The 22,386-nt window shown below is 39.2% G+C and overlaps 1 protein-coding gene and 1 pseudogene across 2 annotated transcripts in view; both read right to left on the bottom strand.

The window, feature by feature from the left end:
• Positions 1-22,386, bottom strand: part of LOC308567816 (putative ankyrin repeat domain-containing protein 26-like protein) — a gene marked incomplete at both ends in the record, with an annotated part of 466,689 nt that overhangs the window by 33,271 nt on the left and 411,032 nt on the right. The window lies entirely within an intron of this gene.
• Positions 9,413-9,964, bottom strand: LOC308563062 (apoptosis regulatory protein Siva pseudogene; annotated as a pseudogene). Its single transcript has one exon. The product of its transcript is annotated as an apoptosis regulatory protein Siva pseudogene (transcript).

Genomic DNA, 22,386 nt, shown 5'->3' with positions numbered 1-22,386 from the left:
GGTTGTCTTTTCACTCTTTTGATAGTGTCTTTTAATGTGCAAAGGAATAGCACATTTTCTTGATAGCTTAACAAATTATGTGTGGACCACAATCAATTCCAATCGCATTGCTACTCCATAGGTTTCTTAATTTAATAAGAATATTGTTTTAACCTCAATGCAAAGCTATACCAAAATTTGTATTTGTATTATCACCATAAAAATATTCAGCGGTGAATGTTTTATACAAATCTACAGGAGCATTCACTATCATGTCATACATTTTCCCATTGATAGAATGCATTTTAAAAGCTTTACTTGGACTCCATGAACTAGAGACAAAAATTCAGCCATTATTGAAATGATTTTCTACTTGAAGCATCAATGACACTGCTATAATACTGTTACCATTTAACTGTTGAAAAAGTTCTTGTTCTGCTAATGGAGTGAACCCACTGACAGCTATCATTTCACATTTTGTGTTTGCACAAGAAAATTCAAAATTTAAAATGAACAAAATTAATTTAAAATGGTCATTTGACCTCAATATAAAGTAATGGTTATTTGATTGTAATGTAAGGTAATGGTCATTTGATCTTAATGTAAAGTAATGCTTCATAGAGTGATGTGTAACCTCACCTTTTGTGGCTGCTTACAGCCCTCTTAAAATCCTTACCACCGTAATATATATGCAGACATTTCTTCAGTCCATTTGTGTCTGTATCATCCCATGATGGATAGTTTATGTCAACAAATATTTTGTGAAAATAATATGTTTATCATCACCTTCCTTGAGAAACTGAAACAGTACTTAATTTTTTAAATTAAACATGTGCTAATAATGATCAATCAAATGTGAAATTAAGAAAATAGTTTTATTCACAGTAGCATCAAAAAGAATAAATTACTTAGGAATAAGTTTAACAAAAGAAGTATAAGATTCGTATACAGAAAACTTAGATACTGAAAAAACACTGCTTAAAAATTTAAAGAAAATCTGAATAGAGAGGCATTCCATGTTTATGGATTGGAAGATTCAATATCGTTGAGATGGCCATACTCCCCAAATTGACCTATAGTCAACCCAGTCTCTGTCAAAATCCCAGGTGGCTACCCTCCTCCCACCCCCCCACTGAAAAGCTGACTCTAAAATTCACATGGAAATGCAAAGGACCCAGACTGTCCAAAACAATCTTGAAAAAGAAGGACTTACACTGCTTAATTTCAAAACTTACTGCAAAGCTACCGTAATAAAGATAGTGTGGTACTTATAGAAAGACATCTGTATCAGTGTAATTGAATTGAGAACCTGAAATTGACTCTTTTTTGGTCAACTGATTTTTCACAAAGCTGCCAAGGCAATTTAATGTGAAAAGGATAGTATTTTTAGCAAATGGTAATGGGACAATTCTTATTTCATACCATACACCAGAATTAACTTAAAATGGATCATATATATAAATATGAGTTAAGACTATAAGCTCTTAGACAAAACATAGGAGTAAATCTTTGTACCCTGGATTAGGCACCTATTTCTTAGATATGACACTGAAAGCACAAGTGATAAAGAAAATACTGATAAATTGGTTTTCATCAAAATTAAAAACCTGTATGCTTCAAAAGAGAACACTGAGAAGAAAATGAAGAGACTTGGAAAAATATTTGCAAATCACATATTTGAAAAAGGACTTGTATTCAAAATATATAAAGGGCTCTTGCAATGAAATAATAAGACAAGTGACCCAAACATTAGGCAAAGATTTGAATAGAAATTTCCCCAAAGAAGATATACAAAAGGCCAATCAGCACATGAAAATATGTCAAACATCATTAGTCACTAGGGAAATGCAAATCAGAACCATAATGAGATGATACTTCATGCCCACAAGAATGACTATAATTAATAAAATAGACAGAAATAAGTGTTGGCCATCATGTGGAGAATCTTGAACCTTCTTAACATTATTGTAAATGTAAAATGTTACAGTTACACTGAAAACAGTTTGGCAGCTTCTCAAAATGTTGAACATAAATTTACCATCAACATGCAACAACTCCATTCCCAGGTCTCTTTCCAAGAGAAATGGACTTGTATATGAATCTTCATAGCAGCATTATTCATAATAGCCCAAAATGGAAACAATCCAAATGTCCACCAACTGGTGAATGAATAAACAAAATGTGGTAAACATGTATAATGGAATACTATTAACAATAGAAGGAATTAAGTACTGATGCATGCTATAACATGGATGAACCTCATAAACATTGTACTTAAGTGAAGAAAGCCAGACTCCAAAGTTGACACATCATGTGATTTTATTTATATAAATTGTCCAGAAAAGTGTAATTTATAGACAGAAATTAGGTTAGTAGTTGCCTGGGAATGGTGGGGATAAGTGGCTAAGGGAATAGGGAATGACTACAAATGGGCATGAAGTTTCTTTCTGGGATGATGAAAAGATTCTAAAACAAGATTGTATTGATGGTACACAACTCTGTAAATTTAATTCATTGAATGAATTAAATGAATGAATTTATGGTAACTTGTATCTCAATAAAGATGTTAAAAATCTTAAACCCAGAAATTGGCAAGTAAACAAAATCTTAATTACTATTCTGATATTCCTTTCATGCTGGATAATACAGCTGATTATTAACCATGACATACATCCCTAATATAGAAGTATATATAGTCATAAATCTAGTTTATTTCTTGACAAAGGATAGTAAAGCTCAGTGAATTTTTAGTGTCATTCGAAGCTCTAACCCTGTAATTAGAGGATTCTTGATTAATAACTTGACAGTATATCACCAATTTGGAACTGTTAGATTACGGCTGCCTGCATGGCACAGTGAATGTGATCTCTGCTATACTGTTAGTTGACCTTGTCACCAGTGAAGTTAAATTTGTTGACCTGCTGAAGTCACCATGATCCTAAGATGGTTCATCACAAAGGTAACTAGGTGTGATGGGAATTGAGAGTTTAGTTCCAACTTGTTATAATACTGGTGGAAAAATTTGGGCTGCATTACTTAACTCGTTTTATTTAATCTAGTTTATAAAACAATATTTGAGACACAAATTTATGTCAAGAGATAAGAGATTACAAGACTGCTTAGTCTGGTTCTCCGGGAAACCATAAATTCATGAGTTCCTTTATTAGAGAGCAGAAATGTGATGAAAGGTTTTGCAGAATCCATTTATCAACTATAGAATTCATGGTGTGAAAATCAAAATGCTCCTTGACATTCAAGAGCATCGCTAACTGTTGAATAGCAAGATTCCAGAAGATCAGGTCAGCTAAGGCCTCAGAGAGAGAACAGGTGATCAGAGGAACGGTTGTCAGGCGGTCCTGAAGCACAAACCACACGCACACAAGCAGATGTGGATTTCTAGTGGAAACAGCTGTAGATAAACCCAATTGTGAAGCCTTCCAAAGTGAAGGGGGCTGACTTTAATACAAGGAAACAGAATCACAACCAGCCCTGGCCTTAGAGCTGGCTGCAGGGATGTGCACCAGTCACATCAGAGCCCTTCTTCAGCCACACTTTTGGCAGGGGGCAGCACCCTGTGGTGTCACCATGAAATACAGAGTGCTGGGGGATGGTGGGAAAGGGACCTGCGGGTTCCTGTTCTTTTGCTTGTGAGTGATACACTCGCTATTGTTGAGCTTTCCTCTACAGTTGAAGAGATTCTGTTGTGCTTCTGTCTGTGAGTGGGGCAATTTCTACCCATGATCTATAGCAGCATATCTGCAAATGCTCATTGAATAATGCACACAGTAGGATATTCCTGACTACATACCTATAAGCCACAGAGAACACAGAATGCCTGATAATGGCTTTCTATACTAAACTAAGTATTTTCTCATTTGTTGATTGGAAGGAATAGGAGATTAGTTATTTCACCGTTTCACATATACAAGTTTTTACTCTAATAAAATGTAATACATATTAATTTTGTCTGTAGCTTTATGATTTCTAATTTTAATTTCCTCATAGGTATTTTAAGAGCTCAATAATACACTATATGTTTTAAAATTTGACACAAAGACAACTGGCAGGGTATTTATTCTATGATAAAATCAATGTAAGACAGTTTTTCTGACAACTCTTTTTAAAAATGAAACAACTGTAGCTTAAACCAGGAAATTGATTTTGCTTTCAAATTCCAGGAACATGAGACATGAATTTGGTGAAGCTTTAACTGACTGCTTACTTTGGTATGTATTTTGCTTTGTGTTTTCATCAAGTAAAAAAGCCCTAAAGAGTATCTTACAAAAATGCACCTACTTACCAGCCCTTGAGCCTTTTCTCTATGATGCTCCTTCCAATATTCTGAAGCATGTGGTCGGACAGTTCAGTAAGGTAAGAAGAGCTCTTAGCCTGCAAGTGGGTGAAGAAAATGAAAATGAAGTAACTTGTTTTTTCTGGTGGTCAAGGTTTTCTTCCCTAAGATGGGGGCAGGGTTCTCCTACTTAACTCTCACTGATTGTATTGACAGGGATGGTAACACAGATGAATAAAATTCACACCTACATAATTCACACTTCCTTCTTCCTCACAATCTCTGTACCTTCTTTTTAGTGTTCTTGGGGAGTAAATAGTGTGTCAATACAGAAAAACCTCATAATATACATAATTTACATTGATAAGTAACTTTTAGTCATTTCCCTGGTGTCTGTTAGCCTCACTCATCTGGGAACACTGCAAAGGGCTTGTAAAACAAAAAAGAGAGAAAAGCCTCTGAGCCACTGAAATATTCTCCACGAAGCTAATGCTGTTACAGAGACGCTCTCAGGCATTTGAAGTTTGCTGCCTCCTGCCCCGCACCTTCCTGCTCCCCGTGCTGGGCTCCCTGCTCTGCCTGGGTGTCACTCATGGACCCAGCTACGGACCGTCCAGCCCCCGCCCCAGGAGGAGGTCAGGAGGAGGGGACAGCCAGGGCTCCTCAGGCCACCCCTCAGGGGCTGGGACACTGCCCGGTGCTGCAGCCCGAGGGCCGACCCCGCCCTGAGCGCCGCTGTGTCCCCGCTGCGATCCCCCCGTAGATGGAGAGCTGCGGGGAGCGGACCCCCCACCCCGCACCCCCCACCCCGCTCTCCGTGGCCGACCTGGCGCTGCAGCTGGTGGTGCTTCTGCGGGGCCTGTACCTGGCGGGTCCCCCTCCTGTCCGTCCACCCTGGGGGCTGGGGCTGCGGTCCAGGGGCTCCTGTCTGCACCTTCCTGCTGCTCTCCCCCTTCCCCACGGGGGCCCCTGCTCCCGGCCTCGCCCCTCTACCTGGTGCCAGCAACACCACCCCCGGGAGTCCATCTCCTTGCCCGCATCGCCCACCTCCGCCAGCGCCCCGCAACCCCTTCCACCGCGGCCTGACCCGCCACCTGGCCACTGCTTCTGTGGGTGCCCCCGGGGTCCTGGGAGACCCTCTGGGCCGAGGGTGAGGAGGGTGAGGGCAGCAGCCAGGCAGTTTAGGGTCGGAGGAGGCAGAGCCACCATCTTGTGCCTCAGAACTGGAAGGGCGGGGGCCCCTCACCTCCCCCGCACCTCAGCCTCGGAGCCTACTGACCACAGGGCCCCTGGGGGGGGCAGCTCCGCCCCCAGAGGAAGGAGGGGAGGGGCCGGGCTCCTGAGACCTGCACCCACCCCAAGCCTCCAGTGCAGTTTTATAAATTTAATAATCCAGAAAGCAAGTCAAGTATTAAAAAGCAAACCAGATCACTCCTCAAAAAAAAAAAAAAAAAAGTGGTCATATTTCTTAGCTTATTGCAGATTGAAAGTAGGATGGTAGGAAGGCCAAGCTGCTAGCCAGCAGGACTGACTACTGACAGCAAAGGCTGAGAGAGTGACTGCCTCCCCACAGCCACTGGCGGCCAGGGTGCGACCCTAAGTAACAAGACCTGGTCAGCCCAGCTGATGTGGCTCAGTGGTTGAGCATCAGCCTAGCAGATTGAGATTGATTCCTGGTCCGGTCACATGCCCTGATCAGGCTCAGTCCCCAGCAGGGGGCATGCAGGAGGCAGAAGATCAATGACTCTTTCTCACCATCGATGTTTCTCTCTCCCTCTTCCCCTCTGAAATCAATAAAAAATTAAAAATTTTTTTTAAAAAGAACTGGTTAAATTGGACTCAGAATATTTAAGAAAATGGAGTCTGTGGAAGCACTATCCCATAGTGGCTCTGAGCTCAAGCTGTGGAGTTGGGGTACCTGGATTTACATTTATAAGATGTAATATCTTTATCAAAGTCTTAACCTTTCTAAACCTTAGTATGATTACCCATATAATGGGGTAATAAAAATACCTATTTCATAGGATCATTGTAGAGTTAAATGAGATGTTATATGAAAATAGTTTAGCTCAATCTCAGGCATAAAAAAATGAACATTAACCCGAATTAAGAGTTAAAAATCAGTCACTAAAGTAAATAAAAATTAATCAGTGAGATTTGTGGAAGGTTGGATAGCCAAGATAAAATAAAGACAAACCATGTTATGTACTCTTATAAATATGCCTTTGGGAGTATTTGCTTCAGGCAGAATTTTGTGTTTTCTTAATCTAAAGATACCAGGTCAGTGAGGGGGAGAGCTGCCCTGGGGAGACCACACAGGGTGCTGGGGCCGAGCCAGGGGCGCATGCGCCTGGTCTGGTCACGTCCGGTCACGTCGAGTGTGCGTGCCTTGTGCGTTGCGTGGTGCGTGTGGTCACAGTTTCCGCCATCACACGCTCATCCCGACTGGGGAAAGCGAGCTGTAGTTCTCTTTCGTGCCGGCGTCCTTTCCTCCTTTAACCCCCATTCCCGCCCCTTGGCGCGGACTCCGTGCTTCCCGCAGGCCCGTCGGGCTCCGGGCTCCCGGGCCCAGGTGAGCGGGGCGGGAGCTTCTCCCCTGAGCCGCTTCCCCAGCCCCTCCCCCCGCCCCGCGGTCGGCGCCCTGGGCGCTCAGTCCTCTGGAGTTCGCCCCGCGGCTGCTCAGCCTGCCCGCATCCCCTCCACCTACCCCAACCTCGCCGCTACTCCGCTTGGGTCTCTCCCTAGGCTTTCCTCCTTTGACCTGGTCTTGACTGTCACTCGCCCCCACCCCCGGCACCTGCCCCATTTCGCTGGGGGCTGTCGCGGTCGGCACTCGCCCCTTAACGAGGCCTGCGGTCTCTAAAGGGAACTCAGGTTGCGGCTGCCGCACGTCCATCAGGCCTGGACGGGGTACTCTCTCCCTCTTGACAGTTCCCACCCTCATTCCTCTCCTGACCATCGCACTAAAAGGCATGGGTTGTGTTTTTGTCGTGCATTTGGTTGCTCCCCGACTCTAGCCGTCAGACCAGGTTGTCAAGTTTACCTGTTTTGCTTTTCGTTCGTGGCCCATAAAAGGAAATAATAGTTGGTGACAAAATCCTGTGTTTTGGAAAGTGGGCCTTTAACGGTCTTGCGATAATTCTTTAAAAAATTTGGCTCTGTAAATGCCTTTTTTGGGGGTGACAGTATCTGAAAAGTATCTTAACTGGAAGAGATATCTAAGAGAGGATGTCAAGTAGACAGTTGGAAATACTGGGGTGAAGCTCCAAGGAGAGTTCTGGGCTGGGCATACAGATGAATGTATATATGTCACCCGCCACACTGATGGTAATCAAAGCTACGGATCTGGGTGAAATTGCTTAAAGAGAGTATAGTGCTAAAAAGGAAGGAGACCGAGAATGGAGCCCTGAGGGATTCTTGGCGTTTAATAACTGGATAGAGGAAGACAAGTCTTGTAAAAGAGATGAAAGAATCAGTAGGGTTGGATTCTGCTGAAAGGTAAAGTTGAATGAGGATTGAGAAGCCTGGTGAAACCAAAGTAATTGATGATCATAGCAGGAGATGTTCGATGGAGTAAGATGGAATATTTCGGTTCAATCCTAGGTCCTGTTCTTTTTATTATTCGCTTTCCACCCTAAGTTTAAATTCCACCTGTATATTGATGACTTAAAAATTTTTATTTCCAGCCTGTTACTTTTGTTTTCAGCTCAAGATCTAAATAGCCCCTGTCTGCTTGAAATCTCAGCTTAATTTTTTTTCTAAGAAATTTCAAGTATAACATGTCTAAAAACCAAAGTCTTAATCTTTCCCTCCATGCCCAAATTCTTCTCCTCTAGTATCCCATGTCATTAAGTGATATATCCATTTATCCATTTTCATAGTCTGGACACTTGACTTCTCCCGCATCCCATGTATTCATACCATTTTCAACTTCTATTTATTCTATTTCCAATATATGTTTTGAATCTATTTCTGTACATCTTCAGTATCACTTTTCTAGTTCAAGCCACAATCCTCATTCACCTGGACTTAATATCACTGGTACCCTGTATTCTCATCTGTAAAATGGCAACATCACCTTATTGGATTGTTATGAGGATTAAATGAGGTAACCATAGTAAGCACATGGCATACGGTAAATAGCCAGTAAGCGTTAATTGTTATTTTAATTGTTATAAGCTAAATCACTTCAATACTTTCCTATCTGGTTGCCCTGTTTTCTTTCATTCTTGCTCCTTTTAAAGAAAAAAAGAAAATAATAATAAAATAAAATAAAGATACCAGAGCACTAGAAAGAGGAGGGAAAGCCAGGCGGGAGGTAAAAAGATAGTAGTTTACTGTGGCTGGGGACAGACATAGGAGGGATGAAAAGTCTCCAGGCCAAAAAAATATTTAAAACTGATATATCTGCAGACCATTCCTTTTTTTTTAGAATGTTTTGTTTTTTTTGTTTTTTTTAAATACTTCTTTATTGATTTCAGAGAGAGGAAAGGAGAGGGAGAGACAGATAGAAACATCAATGATGAGAGAGTCATTGATTGAACCTGCAACCTGGGCATGTGCCCTGACTGGGAATCGAACCCCGATCGCCTGGATCCCAAGTCAACGCTCAACTGCTGAGCCACGTCCAGCGGGGCCCTTTTCATATATTTAATGGCCAGTTGGATATCGGCTTTTGGGAAGGGGTTACTTAAGTTTTTTGATAATTTCTCATTAGATTGACTATTTTTTTATTAGCAATTTTAGGGTGTTTTTAAAATAAATTCTGAAAATGAATCATATATATATATATATATATATATATATATATATCTTGTTAATATATTTTAATACCTTATGATTTTCCCTTAATGATTTCTTTTGAAGAAAAGCTCTTATATTTAAATTCAATTATAAACCTTTTCCTTTATTGATAGAATATTTATATATAAGAAATTTTTACCTATTCCAAGCTCTCATGCAACTTTGCAGAAGCTTTTTGTTTTATCTTTTGCATTTAGATTTATGAGCTATTTGGACATGATTTTTTTTTTTTTCTGGTCAAAATATATAGGATTTATTCATTGCCACCACGAGTACAAATATCAAACAGAAAGGCTGCCCCCGGCCAAGGTCCCTCTGCACCGATACCAGTGAGGTCACCTAGCAGTCAGGTCCAGGCGAGGCCGCACCCACCAGGCCCTCAGCACTGAATACGGCACAGCTGGCGCAGACACCTTCCCATGACCGTCACTGCGGTCCACGGGGGCGCACAGGGCGCAGGCCACAGCCCCGCAGCTGCTGCAGGTGCGCACACCCCCCGCACAGGGCAGCTCACCCTGCGCACACTGCTGTCCCGCCCACAGCTCGCGCGCACGAGGAGCGGGCTCTGGACGCCGCCCAGACCCGTGGGCTTCGCAGGCCTGGGCTCCGCTCCTGGTCGGTGGGCCGTGGGTCCGATCAGCATCTGCCCACGCGGGGCCCGCGGGGCTCCCATGAGACCTGGCTTCGGGGACTCCGGTAGGTCACCCACAGCACAGCCTCCCTCCCACACATGGGCCATGCAGGCTGCGCCCCGTGAGAAAGGCGCTGTCGGGTCTCGAAGGTCTCCCGCGGTAACGCTCCGCGCACACGCCGCGGCCCAGCTCCTTCCAGCCCTGCGGACCTGGAGCTGCAGCCGGGCCGCGTCCCCGAAGGGCAGCCCCGCTTGGGCATCGCCGCGGGCCCGGGGAGCTCTTGGACGTAATTTTTATAACGACACAAGGTAAAGCTTGAATTCCATTGTCTTCCATATAAATAGCCTAATGCTCGAGCATGATTAATTGAAATGACCATTTTTTCTGCATTGCAATATTGTGTAATCTTGTTACAGATCAGGTGACTATAGATGTAGGTGTGTGTAGCTGTATATGGACACTCTATTTTGTTCATCTGATTATGGGTCTATCTTTACACCAATTCTAGACCATGTCTGTTCCTGTAGTTTTATAATCTTTGTATCCAACATAGTATGTCTTTCAATTTTATTCTGTACATTCAAAGATTTCTCAACTATTCTTGGACCTTTGGATTTTTATACCCATTTTAGGGTCTTATTGTCAATTTTCACAACACAGAATCTATTGGGATCTTGAATAGAATTATATGTAATCTATAGATCAGTTTGCAAACAAAGACAATCTTTATAATCTGATCTTTGAACATAATATATCTTTCGATTTATTAAGGTCTTTAATTTCTCTCAATAATACTTTTAGTTTTCTATATAGAGTTCTAACACATCATTCACTGTATTTATTCCTAGGTATCTGATGATGCTTGATGGTATTTCAAATGATACCTTCTTAAATTTCATTTTAAATTGTTGTTTCACTATAGAAGGCAATTTAATATATTATATATGCATTTATCTTAACTGTGATCTATTAGTTATTCTTTCACAATTGATTTAGTGGTAACTCAATATAACAACATGCATCCCTGATTTATTAAACTATAAAAAATATATTTTATCACTTCTTATATAATTTAAGGACCTTAGAATATTTTAATTTTATTCACTGTGGTTTACTCTTTCAGCTATTGTTGTCACATAATTTCATTCTATATAAACTTTGAATGTTGAAAGTCAAGATAATTTTTTAAAGGCAATATTCATTTAATTTTCTACTGTTTACCCTTTCTTTTACTCTTTATTTCTCATTACTTCTCTTTAGTTTTATCTCAGACTATTTTGCTCTTGCCTGAGGATCTCTTTTAGAATTTTCTAATCACAAGTCTGCTGCTGATGATTACTTTTTTCATTTTTCTCTGAAAATGTCTATTTTTACCTTCATTTTTGAAAGAAAGTTTTTGGAGGTATTATAACTCTAGATGGACAATTATTTTGTTTCAGCCTTTTGTCTTCTATTTTTATAGTGGGCTGAATTGTGTTGAAGTCCTAACTAACTTCAAAGTGTATCAGAATTTGACTGTATTTGGAAATAAGGTATTTAAAGAAGTAATTAAATTAAATGAGGCATTGGGGTGTGCCCTAATCCAGGATAACTGGTATTTTTATAAGAAAATAAATTTGGATATTTCTTGTCAACCCCTTCTGGCCTGCAAAGTTTCTGTCGAGAAATCGGCTGAAAGTCTTATGGGAGGGCCCTTGTAGATTACCAACTTCTTTTCTCTTGCTGCTTTTAAGATTCTCTCTTTGTCTTTTAGCTTTGGCATTTTAATTTTGATATGTCTTGGTGTGGGTTTCTTTGGGTTCATCTTGTTTGGGACTTTCTGTGCTTCCTGGACTTGTGTGTCTATTTTCTAAACCAGGTTAGGGGTGATTTCTGTCACACAGGTTTTGAATTCCTTGCTTTCTCTCTCCTTCTAACACCACCATGATGTGAATGTTGGTACATTTGAACTTGTCCCCAAGGCTCCTTATACCATCCTAACTTTTTGGGGGGGATTCTTTTCTTTTTGCTGTTCTGATTGGGTGTTTTCTAATTCCTTAGCTTCCAAACCTATGATTTGATCCTCTGATTCATCTACTCCACTGTTGATTCCCTGTAATGTATTCTTCATTTCAATTCATGTATTCTTCAGTTCTGACCTGTACTTTTTTATGTTATCTAATTCAAATTTATGTCTTCTAGCTCTTTGATGATGTTCTCACTAAAGGAATATAGTCAATAATATGGTAATAACTATGTATGGTATCAGTGGGTAATAGATTTATCGAGTTGATAATTTTGTAAGTTAAATAATATCTAATCACTAGATTGTACACCTGAAACTAACATAATATTGTATGTCAACTGTAATTGAAAAATTTAAAAAATTTTTAAAGTGGAAAAAAAAGAAAATTTGGGCACAGACACAAAAAAGAACACATGAAGACATAGGGAGAAGACAGCCATCTAGAAGCTAAGGAGAGAGGCCTATGAAGGAATGAACCCTGCTGACATCTTTATCTCATATTTCTATGCTTCAAAACTGTCCTTCAAAATAAATTTCTGGGTAAGCCACCCAGTCTGTGGTACTTTGGCATCCCTAGCAAACTAATACACTTTTTGACTGATTCTCTCAAGAAGTCAGCTATCTGTGTCATTGTTTTTCCTTTGAAGATATTATGTATTTTTTTCCTGGCAATTTTTAAGGTTCTCTCTATGGCTTTTGTTTTTAATTCTCACTTGAAGATATGTTTTCATTGATTTTTTGAAAGAGAGGAAAAAGGGTGGGGAAGGGAGAAAGAAAGAGAGAGAAAGAGAGAGAGAAAGAGGGAGGAGACATCAATGTGAGAGAGCAGCTTTGGTGAGTGGCCTCCCATACACGCCCCTACTGGGGATAGAGCCTGCAACCTAGGCGTGTGCCCTGATGGGAACTGAACCTGCAGCATTTTGGTGTATGGGATGATGCTCCAAAAAACGGAGCCACCTGGCCATGCTTCTATGTCTTTTGTTTTTAACATTTTAATGTGAGAAGCAAAAGTATAATTTTTCTGTTTTATTCCTCTTTTGATTTGTAGTGGTCTTTGAAGCTGTGGATATCTTTAGTCAGTTTTGTAATATTCTAGGCCACTATCTCTTCAAATATTAATTCTTTACTATTTCTTCTCTTCCACTTTCTAGTACTCTGATTTCATATATGTTAAAAATGTTTACCAGATGAGATATGTTCTTTTATGTTATTTTTATTGCTTTGTGTCTCTCTGTTTGGATATTTTCTTCTTATTTATAATTCACCAAACTTTTTTGGCTATGTCTATGTGCTATTAATTCCACCTATTTAGTTCATAACTTGTTATATTGTTCTGTTTCAGCAATTTCATAATATTCTTTTTAAAGTTTTCAATACTAAGAAAATTCATAGCTATTTTAAAAACTGTGCTTGATTACTCCAGTATTTGAATTTCCTCTGAATCTATTTCAATTCAGTTTTTCTTCTGTTTGTTTTTTTTCATCAGTTTTCATCTCTTGTTTGCCTATTTGTCTCTCTCTGATCCAGGGATTATTAATGAAACTTTGAAGATATGATTTGAGACTTTGGAAATGATATCTTTCTTCAGAGAGGATATCGTTTTATTTCTAGGAGGCATTTAGGACATATGCAACTCACTTTAAAGCAAATAAGAATTCACTTGATTCCAAAAGCTGGTTTTGAGTTTTTTGGGGTGAGGAATCTATGTCAACTTTATCTTTACACTTAGGTATTGTCTTTTAGGGTCCTAGTTGGACGCCTAAAGCCATTACTCTTTATGGCCATTTATATCCAATCCAGGCATAACTTTCTTCTGAAGTTTTTAGTCTCTCAGCTATTGCTTTTAAATCAGCAAATGTAGTACATTAAAAAGAAGCACCAAATGTTGCACTCACCTCTCTGGATTCTGCATTTTACGCTATGATCTGGGAATATTTGCTTTAACTTACGTTCAATTTCCTTAAGTATTTCCTATAGTGAAGTTCTGCTAGAAATAAAGCATAATCCACTATTGTTTGTCTTAGAACGTCTTTCTTTCATTTTCATTTTGGAAGCATATTTCAGTGGTATAGAACTCTGGCTCAGCATTTCCCTTTTGCTATTTAAAGATATTCTATTTTCCCAGCACAATGTATTGAAGTAACTATCTTTACTCCATTGTTTGTTTTTGCCTCCTTTGTCAAATAGTCATTGAACATAAATGTGTGGGTTTATTTGGGAGCTCTCTGTTCTGTTTTATTGATCTATATCCCTGTTCTTATGCCAGTACCAGGATGTTTTGATTATAATGGCTTTGTACTATAGTTTGATATCAGGTATTGTGATACCTCCAACTTTGCTTGTCATTCTCAAGATTTCTGAGGCTATTCTGGGTTTTTTTTTGGTTCCATGTAAATTTTTGGAATAGTTGTTCTAGATCTATGACATATGCCATTGGTATTTTACCAGGAATTGTGGTGAATCTATAGATTGCTTTGGGTAGTAGAGACATTTTTTTCTTTATTGGAGCACTTATATATTTATTTATTTACTTATTTTTTATTGTACAAAATATTACAGATGTTCCCTTTTTTCCCCATTGACCCCTTCTACTCACCCCCCCCCCCATGCACTCCTCTCCCAGGCCTTTACCACACTATTGTCTGTGTGCATGGGTTATGTATATATATTCATCAGTTAATCTCTCCCACCCACCCACACACCCACCCACACTTTCCCTGAGATTTGTCACTCTGACCCATGCTTCCATATCACTGAATCTATTTTGTTCATCATTTTATTATGTTCTTTAGATGCCACATATAAGTGAGATCATGTGATGTTTGTCTTCCTCTGACTGCCTTATTTCACTTGGCATAATATTTTCCAGGTCCATCTGTACTGTCCCAAAGGGTAAGAGATCCTTCTTCTTTATAGCTGCATACTATTCCATGGTGTAAATGTCTCACAGCTTTTTTATCCACTCATCTACTGATGGGGACTTGAGCTGTTTCCAGATTTTAGCTATTGTAAATAGCACTGCTATGAACATAAGGGTGCATGTATATTCTTTCTGATTAGGGTTTCCAGATTCTTAGAATATATTCTGAGAAGTGGGATCACTGGGTCAAAAGCAGTTTCATTTTTAATTTTCTGAGGAACCTCCATATTGTTTTCCTTAGTGGCTGTACCAGTCTGCATTTCCTCCAGAAGTATACCAGGGCTCCCCTTTCTACACATTCTCACCGGCACATGTCATTTGTTGATGTGTTGATGGTAGCCATTCTTTTTTTTTTTTTTTTTTTTACTTACAAATTAATCCAAATCTATTCATTTATTAATTTCATATAGGATCAGTTCCTGCAACGCTGGTGTTTTTTTCCCTATATCAGTAGGGAATCTTTAACTTTCTGTGACAGCTATTTTTAACATCCTTTGTTAGGAAAAAAAAATTTTTCTCATACCACAAAGCAAGATTCTTAGTATCATTATTAACAGGTACTGTAAGAGTCTCCTATTGCTGCTGTAACAAATTGCCACAAACACATAGTATCTTAAGACAACACACATTTGTAATCTTAGTTTAGGATATCAGAAGTCTAAAATAGATCAGCAGAACTGTGTTACTTCTCGAGGCTTTAAGAAAGAATCTTTTCTTTTCCAGCCTCTGGCTTGTTGCTTCTTCCTCCATCTTCAAAGCTATGTATGTATCTGCTCTCCTCTCTGACCTCTTGCCTCCCTCTTCTAAGGACTCTTGTGATACACTGGGCCCACCTGATGTAATTGAATCAAGTGCAGCAGGAACTCCAATGAGCCTGGGGAGAAGCTGGGATCCTCTGGCACCAGGAAGAAGTCGTAACCTGACTTCTGGGAAGCCAGCTTGAGCCTCTACACGGGCAATCCTGTAGTGACAGCCCAGGGCCAACTCTAGTCCACCTCCTAAAGCAATGCCTTGGATAGCTGCCACCAGGGCCTTCTTGCTTCTCTGCATTTCATCTACTAAATCTCCTAAAGTCAACCTAGAACTAATGGGACCGCTGAAGCCGCGGATATCAGCACCTGCAGAGAAGTTGCCATTTGCTCCACAGATCACAATGGCTTTTACTGCAGGGTCTGTTCTAGCTTTCTGCAGTCCCTCTTTTATTCCATTTAAGACAGCTAAACTGATTGGCTTGAACGGCGGTTTCGGAGGCGAACCGGCGCCAGGCAGGGCTGCAGCCGAGCGCTCGCCCAGGTTTCCTCCGCGCCGGGCGGCCTCCGCCTCCAGCCTCAGTCTGCGCCCCGAGCCGGCCGCGGACCCCCGACGGCAGCCGCTCTGACAGGTGTGAAGCGCAGCTCGCTGTGGCTTTAATTCGCGTCTCTCATGATTGGTGATGCTGAGCATCTTTTCATATGTCCCTTGTCCATCAGTGTGTCCTCTTTAGAGAAGTGTCTGTTCAGGTCCTCTGTCTGTTTTTAATGGGATTGTTTGTACTTTTCGTGTTGAGTTCTGTACGTTTTTTATAAATTTTGAATAATAACCCCCTTACCAGATATATTATTGTCAAATGTGTTTTCCCCTCAGTGGGTTGTCTTTTTAGTTTGTCCATGTTTTCCTTTGCTGTGTTTAAACTTTTTTGTTTGATGTAGTCTCATTTGTTTATTTTTTTTTCTTTGCCATGTTCAGGTGATCCATCAGCAAAACAATATTACTAAGAGAAATGTTCCAGGTTTTACTGTCTGTTTTCTTTAGGAGTTTTATGGTTTTGAATCTTACATTTAAGTTAATAATCCATTTTGAGTTTATTCTTGTATATGGTGTAAGAACGTGGTCTACTTTCATTTTTTTGGAAGTGTCTGTCCAATTTACCCAACACCATTTATGGAATAGACTCTCTTTACTCCATTCACTGGTCTCTCCTCCTTTGTCAAATATTAATTGACCATATAGGTGTGGGTTTCTTTCTGGGCGTTCTATTCTGTTCCATCAATCTATAGGTTTGTTTTTATGCCATTACCATGCTGTTTTGATTACTATAGGCTTGTGGTATACTTTGAAATCATGTTGCATGATACCTCCAACCTTGTTTGTTTTTCTCTCAATTGCTGTGACTATTCAGGGTCTTTTGTGGTTCCATATAAAATTTTGGCTTATTTGTTCTACTTCTGTAAAACACCATTGGTATCTTGATAGGAATTACTTTGAATGTATAGATCGCTTTGGGTAGTATGGACATTTTGAAGATGTTAATTTTTCCTATCCATGAGCATGGTATGTGCTTCCATTTATTTGTATCTTCTTCAATTTCTTTCTTCAGTGTCTTGTAATTTTCCAAGTGCAGGTCTTTTACCTCCTTGGTTACATTTATTCTTAGGTATTTTTTATTCAATTATATGTTGGATTGTTTTGTAGTTTGCCTTTCTGATAGTTCATTATTGGTATATAAAAGTGCAACTGATTTCTGGATATTTATCTTATATCTGGCTACTTTACTGAATTCATTTGTCAGTTCTAATAGTTTTTTGGTGGAATCTTTAGGGTTCTCTATACACAGTAACATGTCATCAGCAAATCATGACAGTTTTGCTTCTTCCTTTCCAATTTGGTTACCTTTGACTTTTTCTTGCTGTCTGATGGCTGTGGCTAGGACTTCCAGTACTATGCTGAGTAAGAGTGGGGAAGGGGGACATCCCTGTCTTGTTCCTGATCTTAAGGGAAACTATAGCAATTTTTCTTCATTGAGTATGATGTTAGCTGTGTGCTTGTCATATGTGGCCTTTATCATGTTGTGATATGTTCCATCTGTTCTTACTTTGCTGAGAGTTTTTATCAGAAATGGGTTATGGATTTTGTCCAATTTTTTCCTGCTTCTCTTGATATGATCATTTAGTTTTATCTTTCATTTTGTTTACCTTTTTGTGTTTCATGTAAATTGATATGTGGATATTGTACCAATCTTGTATCCCAGGAATTAAGTTCACTTAATCATGATGTATGATCTTTTAAATGTATTGCTGAATTCAGTTCGCTAATATTTTGTTGAATATTTCTGTATCTATGTTCATCGGGGATATTATAGTATACTTTTCTTTCTTTTTAGTGTATTTATCTGGTTTTGAAATTAGGATAATGTTGTCTTCGTAAAATAAGCTTGGGAGTCTTCCATCCTCTTAAATTTTTTGGAATAGTTTGAGAAGGATTAGTGTCAGTTCTTTGAATATTTGGTAAAATTTACCTGTGACATCATGTTCAGGACTTTTGTTTGTTGGAAGTTTTATTTCTTTTAATTATTACAGCTTTTATTTCATTAGCTGTAATCAGTCTATTCAGATTTCCTATTTCTCTTTTGTACACTTTTAAGATTGTGTATTTCTAGGAATTTATCGATCTCTTCCAGATTATCTAATTTGTTGAAATATAGTTGTTTATAATCTTTTCTGACAATCCTTTGTATTTCTTTGGTGTCAATTGTTCCTACTGTTTCATTCCTGCTTTTATTTACTTGAGTCGTCTTTATCTTGATGAATCTGGTTAAAGGTTTATCAGTCTTGTTATTTTTTCAAAGAACCAGATCTTGGTTTATTGATCTTTTATATTATTTTTTTAATTTTTATTTTGTTTATTTCCACTATGGTCTTATTATTTTCTTCCTTCTACTCGATTTGGGCATTGTTTGTTGTTTATTTTCTCATTTCTTTAGGCATAAGGTTAGATAATTTATTAGAACTTTTTCTTATTTCTTGAGGAACACCGGTATATGAATTTCCATCTCATGACTGCTTTTGGTGTAATTAATAGACTTTGTCTTGTTGTGTTTCCATTTTCATTTCTCTCAAGGTACCTTTCAATTTCTTCCTTGGTCTAATTGTTAACCCGTTGATAGTTTAGTTAAACGCTACTTAATTTTTTAAAATCTTCATCTGAGGATATGTTTTCATTGATTTTTTAGAGATAGAGAGAGAGAAACATCCCTCAGCTGCCTCCCATACGTGCCCACACCAGGGATTGAACCTACAACCTAGGTAAGTGTCCTGATAGGGAATCGAGCCCTCACCCTTTTCGTGTATACGACTGTGCTCCAACCACATGAGCAACCCAGCCGGCGCAGCTGGGTGTTATTCAGCCTCTATATGTTTGTGTGTTTTTCAGTTTATTTTGTGATTAGCTTTTAGTATTATACACTAAAGGCTTAGTGTATAATACTAAAAGTTAATTTAGTGTATAATACTAAAAGATAATCCGAGAAAATTCTTGATATGATTTCAGTTTCCATAAATTTATTGAAACTTGTTTTGTGCTCCAACCTGCCGTTTATTGTAGAAAATATTCTCTGTGCACTTGATGTATATTCTGCTGCTTTGAGGATAAATGCTTTGAAAATATCAATTCAATCCATATGGTTTAGTGTATCATTTAAGATGACTGTTTCCTTGCTGATTTTCTTTCTGGAAGATCTATCCATTTATGTGAATTGGGGTGTTAAAATCTCCACCTGTGACTGCATTACTGTGGATTCTCCCTTTATGTCCATCAAGATCTGCTTTATGTATTTAGGAGCTCCTATGTGTGTGAATAAATGGTTACAAGGGTTATATCCTCTCGTTGGATTGATCCCTTTATCACTATGTAGTGTCCCTTTTGACTCATATTATAGCCTTTGTTTTAAAGTCTATTTTGTTACATACAAGTATTGCTACCCCACCTTTTTTCCCGTGTGCATGAACTATCTTTTACCATCTGTTTACTGTCAGTCTCCATATTTCTTTCATTCCTAGCTGGGTCTTATGTAGACAGCATATAAATAAGTCTTGTATTGTTATTCAATCAGCTACCCTTTGTCTTTTGATTCCAGCATTCAAGTATTTACAGTTAAAGTGATATTGACCAATATGTATTTAATACCATTTCATTCCTTATAACTATATGCCTGTTTTTCCTTTCATATTCTTTTTTATTTTATTTTATTTTATTTTTAAATATTATAGTAGCCCCTTTTTCTTCCCAATGACCCGTTGCACCCTGTCCCCTCCCCCTCCCCAGTCCCTCTCCCCACCACTGTCCCTGTCCTTGGGTTGTGCATATATGCATATAAATTCTTTGGTTACTCTCTCCCCTTCCACCCACCCGCCCTCCTGCATCCCTCTGACATTCGTCAGTCTCATCTATGCTTCCATGTCATTGAATCTATTCTGTTCATCATTTTGTAACTTCTTTAGATTCCACATGTAAACGAGATCCTGTGATGTTTGTCTTTCTCTGCCTGGCCTATTTCACTTAGCATAATATTCTCCAGGTCCATCCATACTGTCCGAAAGGCTACGGATCCTTCTTCTTTACAGCTGCGTAGTATTCCATGGTGTAAATGTCCCACAGCTTTTTTATCCACTCATCTCCTGATGGGCACGTGGGCTGTTTCCAGATCTTAGCTATTGTAAACTGTGCTGCTATGAACATCGGGGTGCATATATTCTTTCTGATTAGTGTTTCAGGATTCTTAGGATACATTCCTAGGAGGGGAATCACGGGGTCAAAAGGCAGCTCAATTTTTATTTTTGTGTGGAACCTCCATACTGTTTTCCACAGTGGCTGCACCACTCTGCATTCCCACCCGGAGTGGACTAGGGTCCCCTTTCTCCACACCCTCGCCAGCACATGTCGTTTGTTGATTTGTTGATGGAGCCATTCTGACAGGTGCGAAGTGAGACCTCATTGTGGGTTTTTTTTGTGTTTTTTTATATATATATATCTTTATTGATTTCAGAGAGAGGAAAGGAGAGGGAGAGAGAGAAAGAAACATCAATGATGAGAGAACCATTGATCGAGCCCACACCCCAGGCATGTGCCCTGGCTGGGAATCGAACCCCGATCGCCTGGATCCTAGGTCGACATTCAACCGCTGAGCCACACCCCGCCAGGCTCATTGTGGTTTTAATTTGCATCTCTCTGATAATTAGCGCTGTTTAGCATTTTCTCATGTGTCTCTTGGCCATCTATGTGTCCTCTTTGGAGAAGTGTCAATTCAGCTCCTTTGCCCATTTCTTAATTGGGTTGTTTGTCTTCCTCTTGCTGAGTAGGATGAGTTCTTTGTATACTTTGGAAATTAGGCCCTTATCAGATACATCCTTGGCAAATATGTTTCCCCAGGCCGTTGGGTCCCTTTGTATTTTGAGGCTGTTTTCTTTTGCTGTGCAGAAGCTTTTTAGTTTGATGTAGTCCCATATGTTTATTTTTTCTTTGTTTTCTCTTGCCCTAGGAGATGCATCAGTGAAAATTCCAGTACATGGGGTGTCTGTGACTTTACTGCCTATGTTTTCTTCCAGGACTTTTATGGTTTCATGACTTACATTTAAGTCTTTTATCCATTTTGAGTTTATTTTTGTGTATGGTGAAAGTGAGTGGTCTAGTTTCATTTTTTTGCATGTAGCTGTCCAATTTTTCCGAGCACCACTTATTGAAGAGACTGTCTACTCCATTGGATGCTCTTGCCTCCTTTGTCGAATATTAACTGCCCATATGGTGTGGGTCTATTTCTGGGGTCTCTGTTCTGTTCCATTGATCTATATGCCTGTTGTACAAATACCAGGCCGTTTTGATTACAATGGCTTTGTAGCACAGTTTGATGTCCCGAAAAGTGATCCCTCCCACTCTGTTCTTTTTTCTCAAGATGGCTGCAGCTATTTGGGGTCTTTTTTGGTTCCATATAAATTTTCAAAATGTTTGTTCTAGGTCTGTGAAATATGCTGTGGGTATTCTAATGGGAATTGCATGGAATTTATAAATTGCTTTGGGTAGTATGGACATTTTAATGATATTAATGTAATTCTTTCAATCCATGAGCATCGTGTATTCTTCCACTTGTTTACATCTTCCTCTATTTCTTTTCTGAGTGTCCCATAGTTTTCCAAATACACATCCTTGGTTAAGTTTATTCCTAGGTATCTTATTTTTTTAGTTGCAATGGTAAATGGTATTGCTTTTTTAGTCTCTCTCTGAAAGTTCACTGTTGGTCTATAAGAATGCCATTGATTTCCAGATGTTGATTTTGTATCCAGCTACTTGCCAAATTTGTTTATTCAATCAAATAAACAAATTTTATTGGCCTATTCAGGTTTTCTGCCTCTTCTTGATTCAGCTTTGAAAGGTTGTATGCTTCTAGGAATTTGTCCACTTCCCCACTGTTGTCCAATTTGTTGGCATGTAGTTGCTCATAGTATTTTCTTACAGTCTAGTAGTACTTTGATGCAGTCTTTAGGGTTTTCTATGTATAATCTCATGTCATCTGCCAATAATGACAATTTTACTTCCTCCTTTCCAATTTGGATACCTTTTATGTTTTCTTCCTGTCTGATGGCTATGGCAAGGACTTCCAGTACTATGTTGAATAAGAGTGGTAAAAGTGGACATCCCTCTCTTGTTCCTGTTTTTAAGGGAAATGGTTTTAGTTTTTCACCATTGAGTATGATGTTGGCTATAGGTTTGTCATATATGGCCTTTATTATGTTGAGGTATGTTCCCTCTATTCCCACTCTGCTGAGAGTTTTTATCAGAAATGGGTGCTGGATTTTGTCGAATGCTTTTTCTGCATCTGTTGATATGATCATATGATTTTTGTCCTTCATTTTGGTTATGTGATGTATCACATTTATTGATTTGCGGATGTTGTACCAGCCTTGCATCCCCAGAATAAATCCCACTTGGTCATGATGTATGATCTTTT

The sequence above is a fragment of the Miniopterus schreibersii genome (genome assembly GCF_964146895.1).
Source record: "Miniopterus schreibersii genome assembly, chromosome: 1".
NCBI lineage: Eukaryota > Metazoa > Chordata > Mammalia > Chiroptera > Miniopteridae > Miniopterus > Miniopterus schreibersii.
The sequence above is the reverse complement of the archived record's forward strand: the minus strand, read 5'-3'. Positions and strand labels throughout refer to the sequence as shown.